Below are 6,774 nucleotides of genomic sequence, written 5' to 3'. Positions count from 1 at the left end.
TTTTTTTCCTAGTTCTGTGAAGAAATGTTGGTGGTAGTTTAATAGAAATAGCATTGAATTTAGAAATTGCTTTGGGCAATATGGTCATTTTAATGATATTGATTATTCCTATCCATAAGTATGGAATGTTTTTTCTATTTATTTGTGTGATCTCTGATTTCTTTGAGCAGTGCTTTGTAGTTTTCCTTGTAGAGATCTTTCTCCTCCCTGGTTAGCTGTATTCCTAGGTGTTTTTTTCTTTCGGTGGTAATTATAAATGGCAGTTTGTTTCTAATCTGGCTCTCAGCTTGACTGTTGTATAGGAACACTAGCGATTTTTGTAAATTAATTTTGTATCCTGAGGCTTTGCTTAAGTTGTTTATCAGCTCAAGAAGCCTTTAAGCTGACGCTATGGTGTTTTCTGGATATAAGATCATGCTGTCTGCAAATGGATATTTTAACTTTCTCTTTTCCTTTTTAGATGTCCTTTATTTACTTTGATTACCTGATTGCCCTGGCCAGGACTTCCAATACTATATTGAATAAGAGTGGTAAGAGAGAGCATCCTTGTCTTATGCCAGTTTTCAAGGGGAATGCTTCCAGCCTTTGCCCACTCAGGATAATGCTGGTTTTTAGTTAGTCATGTATGGCTGTTACTAGTTTATTGAGAGTTTTTAACATGAATACATGTTGAATTTTATTAAGAGCCTTTTTTTTTCATCTGTAAGGTAAGCATGTGGTTTGTCTTTTGTTCTGTTTGTGTGATAAATCATTTATTGATTTGAATATATTGGACCAACCTTGCATCCCAGGGATAGAGCCTACTTGATTGTGATGGATACATTTTATGATGTGCTGCTAGATTCAGTTTGGCAGTATTTTGTTGAGAATTTTTACATCGATGTTCATCAAGGATACTGGCCTGAATTTTTTGGTTGTTGTGTTTCTGCTGGGTTTTGGTATCAAAATGATGCTGTACTCATAGAATGAGTTAGGGAGGAGTCCCTCCTCCTCAATTTTAGTAGTCATTTTGACTGGTGTGAGATGATATCTCATTGTGGTTTGACTTACATTTTTTTAAATGTTCAGTGATATGGAGCTTTTTCACTTTTAATTAGAATTAGTGTTTTTGCATGGTGGTTCTATTTTTAATTTCTTGAGGAATGTCTATACTGTTTTCCATAATGTCTGTACTAACTTACATTCCTACCAATAGTGGGTAAGGATTCTCTTTTTTCCACATCCTTGCCAGCATTAATTCTCTTTTGTCCTTTTGATAATAGCCATTTTAACAGAAATGAAGTGATATCTCATTGTGGTTTTGATTTGCATTTCCCTGTTGATTAGTAAGGTTGAACTTTTTTTCACATACCTATTGGCCATTTTTATGTCTTCTTTGAAAAATGTCTATTCACGTCTTTTGCTAATTTTATTATCAGGTTATCTGTCTATATGCTACGGAGTTGTTTGAGTTATTTATATATTTTAGATATTAACCTCATCAAATAATATAGTTTGCAAATACTGTAGGTTGTTTCTTTATCATATTGATTATTTTTGTGTTGTTGTTGTTGTGCAGAAGTCTTTTAACTTGATATAATTCCACTTGTCTATTTTTTACTTTTTTTGCCTATGCTTTTGAGGTCTTATCCAAAAAAATCCTTACCCAGAGCAATGTCATGAAGACTTTCCCTTATGACTTTTTTCTAGGAGTTAAGAAATTGTACCCTAAGTGTAAACTTTTGTCTCTTTGTCTCTCTGTCTACATGCATTCAATAAAAGTACCTAGATTCCAAATCACAATAGTTCAAAATAGGGGTGAAGATTTCCAAACTTTTTTATTTTTAAATTTTGCCTCCCTAAAATCTCCAGAGTCACATCGGTATTATCCTAAGAAAATGAAATCAGTATTTTGAAGAGATATCTACACTCTCATTTTCATTGGAGTACTATTTATAATAGCTAAGATATGGAATGGACTTAAATGTACATCAACAAATGAATGGATAATGAAAATGTGGTGTGTATGTACACTGGAACACTATTCTGCTTTAAAAAGTAAAAAGCAAGAAAATTCCGTAATTTGTCACCACATGAATGAACCTAGAGAACATTTTGTTAAATAATATAAACCAGGCACAGAAAAACAAATACAGCATGGCCTCACTCATGGTGAAATTTTAAAAGTTGATCATATAGAAGTAGAGAATAGTAGTTACCAGTAAACAGAGTGTGGAAGGAAGATGAGGAAATGGCCAAAGGACACACAATGGTAGTTAGGCAGAAAGAATAAATTTAAGAGATTTATTTGTATCACAGGGTGACTATAGTTAATATATTATATTCTCAAGAAATGCAAAGAGAGTAGATGTTGAGTACTCTCACCACAAAAATAGTAACTGTATGAGATAATGTGTTTGCTAATTACCTAGAGTTAACCACTTTATGATGTACATGTACCTAAAAACAACATGTTGTACATGATAAATACATGCAATATTATTTATGAAATTAAAAACAAAAGCTGCATGGCTAGTTGTGGGGTTAATCAGCAGTATGCGCCTCCTGATATCATGCACTGAGGACAACTCAGTATTGCCTTCTGCCTGCAACTGCCTTAAGTACTTAAATCTATTCATGAGGAAACATGAAAGAATCCATTGAGGGACACTTTACTAAATTATTGACTTACACTCTTCAAAAATGTCAATGTCATGAACTACAGAGTAAAACCTATAACTATAGAGAAATACAAAGATTAAAAGGAGACTAGAATACATGAGTGAATTAAATGCAATGCAGAATTTCAATTTCCTTTTGCTGTAAAGGAAATTATTGTGCCAACTGACAAAATATCAATAAGGTATATAAATTATATAATAATATTGTTTGAGTATCAGTTTTCTTGATTTTCATAATTATACTGTGGTTACATAACAGAATTTCTTATTTTTATGAAATACAAACTGAAATATTTAGGGATAAAAGAGCAAAAAATGTACTGTTTTCTTTGAAGTGGCAGTGGGAAGAAATTAAAGTATGAATATAATTTAATAAGTTGCATCCTAAATGTAAACTTTTCCCTATCTCCATGAAATCAATAAAAATTACTAAATCAATAAAAATACCAAACATGAATGGTTCAAAGTAGTTCTAAGGGGCTCCAGAACTTTTTGCTTTTTTTCTTGATTTTTGTTTTGCCAACCTAAAGTCACCAGTCGAGGCAGTCCTCATACCAACTGATTAGTTTTGTCCATTCTTGAAATCGTTTTCTTTTCTATTATTTCTTAATTGTCCTTATACTAAAAATTTCAATCACATCAGTAAAGTCCTTATTTCTCTGGAAAAGTCTGACATTTTAGTGTCATTAAAAAAAAACTCCAATCCAAATCATTTGTTTCCTGAGCTATTTACTCTGCTGATTTTTTGTATACTTTTATTTTGTTCAATGACATTTAATTGCAATATAAATTCCAGTGAACTTTTAATTGCAATTCAGCACACACATCAAATATATGTGATTCTGCAAAATGTGTCTCTTGGAACAATTCTTTTCAACCAGAAGGGAATATCTGAAATTTTCTTAAGTGTATCTAAGGCACATTTATGAAAGTATTTAATTCAAATTTAGTAATATTTTCTTATCAAATAAAAACATTAATAAATTTCTATCTGCACATTTACTATTCAGTAAGTATCTACTAGTATTTAGATAAAGATCTATATAAAATAGTGTTACATATTCTACCTTAGTTTATTAGGGTAGTCATAGGCTACAGAAAAATGTTTTTATTTTATTTTTGTTTTTACTCTGCACTAAAATTGACTTCTTAAAAATAAATAAATTCAAATTACTTTCCTACAGAATAATGATCTTTCTACATTATGAACTCTTTGAATGTAGGGACAGCCACTTCTTAAAACATTTTTATTCCAACTTTCCAATTTGCTGTATTCAAGAACTTAGCAGTTTTTTTTTTTTTTTAATGTAACAGACAGTGACAATTTGTGAAATGATCTTTGTACCTACCAGAATAGAGAAACCATCATGGAGTTGCTAATGAGATAATGATGATGTTGGTAATAGCATAATAAGAGGCAGTGTATACAGTAATTAAGTAAAAGTTATTTGCATTCAGAAAGATCTAGGCTTAGTCTTACGTCCCATTACTTGCTAGCTGTGTCACTGGGCAAGTTGGTAAACCTCTGAGATCTTAAGTTTCCTCATCTATAAACTATAAATAATAATAGTACCTGCTTCATAGGGATTTAATGAGGATCAACTGACATGATGTTTCTACAAAACTTATCACAGTGTTTGGCATATTTCATCAATGCTAATTAATATTGTTTTAATTGCCACTGTTATTATTAGTCCATTTGCATTAATCAACCATCAAATACTTTGTGGTGCTGAATACCTTAATCTAATATATCCTTACGTATTTATTTATATTTAAAATAATCATTTAAATTAGCATACCATCAATATTTGCACATGGTAGAAATGCTGAAAATAAAGACAAGTGACATTGTTAAAAATAATAATAATAATGATAAAAACTTTACATCTCTACCAATGCAGATCTCAACTGATAATATCTTCAGCTCATATATTACTAGATTTTCTCTGTTCTAGCATGCTCAGGTACATACACATTTACTCACGTGCACAGTTGTTTTTTATTAAAGTGAGGCCATATTGTACACACTGTCATGTATATCTAGATTGCTTTCTATTTCCTCTTTCTGACACCAGATATCCTTTATAACTTATTTATCTAAACCAGTATCTAATCTGAGATCATATCTTACACGTAGTTGTTAATGTTCCCAATTACTCTTCCAATCAAGTAAAATACTTTCTTATAAAATCACTGACTTACTGTAGAGCTCAGATAACAATTTGATTTTTTCCATCCCTTTCTCCTTTTGAAAGGAGTCTGGCTTACTAGCCAGGGCTGCAAAAGTTTATATAATAGAAAGAGAGAAAAGATAGCAGTTCTTCATTCCACCATCTTCAAATGAGATAGTTACCAGTTTCTCTACCTCTTTTAAAAATGTTGACCAGGTATGGTAGCTCTACCTATAATCCCAGCTCTTTGGGAGGCCAAGGTGGGGGACTCATTTGAGCCTCAGGAGTTTGAAACCAGCCTCAGCAACATGGTGAGACCCAGTCCTTTAAAAGAAAAAAAAACTGTTGCGGAAAATTATTAGATAATTATATAGGATATTCACAATATTGGAGTGAGATAGGACCTTTGCCCATACCTGCCTCAGATAGAAAAATGTTCACCAAGTTTTATAAATATCAAGCAGCATTTCAATGTTTTATACAAATTTCTCCTGGTTCTTGACATTTAAATCTCCCTCATATTAAAGACTGGGGCAAATTTGTAAACTTACTGTTGTACAAGTGTCTCCCATTTTAGATTTGCGAAGTAGCCAGGACCAGACCCTTGATAACCCCTGGCTACTTTAAAAATTCTAAATTTTCTAAAGGTTTATGTATAAAATACTGATAGAAATTATCTATTTCCCAGTCTATATACATTTTCAAGTAGTCCTAAGACTAGTCTTCAGCTAAGATTGCATGCCCTTGAAGGACCTATTCTAATATGTAACACAATTGAGAAGTCAGACATACAAAGTCATTATGAAAATATCTATTTTTACAAAGGAGAATATTAATCCATAATGGGGAAAGGGCAAGTAAATGTTTCGTATTTCTCTGCAATCTCTTTCCTTTATGTTTTACTAACATAAAGGCAAGAAATTTTGCAATTAATATCAAGATCCTGGATGGCCATGTATATAAGTCCTTTAAATATGCTGTAACTCTGTAGAGCAACAGCCTTTCAACACTCCCAGTACAAAACTGCAGCTAATCTATGTGTGGGAGAAGAAAGTAAAATCAATTAGGTGGTCTTTGGGAGGCAGGTATCTGCCTATTCTGAGTGTCCAATAAACCGGAAGTAGTAAATGGGGTAAACTGATCACCTCTCAGAGTTTCTAACATTTGATCATCTTCTGTTTCCCCCAAACATGTTGTTCATCATCCCTAATTCTACTGTATTTAAGCGTAAACTAATCAATAAGAATACAGAAAATTATAAATGTAAAAAATATGAATAACTGTACACATTTCTGTAGCAAAGCCCAGCAATTCCACGGCTAATTATACATGCAACCGAAATGCCCATGTATGCTTACCTGAAGACACTGTACAAGAATCTTCACAGTAGCATTATTTGAAGGTTAAATTGTTTTAAATTTCAACACAAAAACTGCCCAAGTGGTATTCAACAGTATAATAGACTTGTAAAACATAATGATGATATATTCAACAATTAAATATGCTAAAGTCACGAAAATAAACCATAACTACACACAATAGTAATGAACTTCTCACATATTATTGAGTAAAAATACTAAGATGCAAAAGAATACACACTGTCTGCTTGCATTTATACAAGGTGCAAACCAGGCAAAGCCAATCCATTTTATTAGAAGTCAGGGTACTGGGCTGGGCAAGGTAGCTAACGCCTGTAATCCCAGTACTTTGGGAGGCCGAGGCAGGTGGATCATGAGGTCAAGAGATTGAGACCATCCTGAGCAACATGGTGAAACCCCATCTCTACTAAAAATACAAAAAATTAGCTGGGCGTGGTGGCGCACACCTGTAGTCCCAGCTACTCAGGAGGCTGAGGCAGGAGAATTGCTTGAACCCAGGAAGCGGAGGTTGCAGTGAGCTGAGATCATGCCACTGCACTCCAACCTGGCACCTGGTGAAGG

Source organism: Cebus imitator, unplaced genomic scaffold (assembly GCF_001604975.1).
Source record: "Cebus imitator isolate Cc_AM_T3 unplaced genomic scaffold, Cebus_imitator-1.0 Scaffold76, whole genome shotgun sequence".
In the NCBI taxonomy this organism is placed as follows: Eukaryota; Metazoa; Chordata; class Mammalia; order Primates; family Cebidae; genus Cebus; species Cebus imitator.
The sequence above is the reverse complement of the archived record's forward strand: the minus strand, read 5'-3'. Positions refer to the sequence as shown.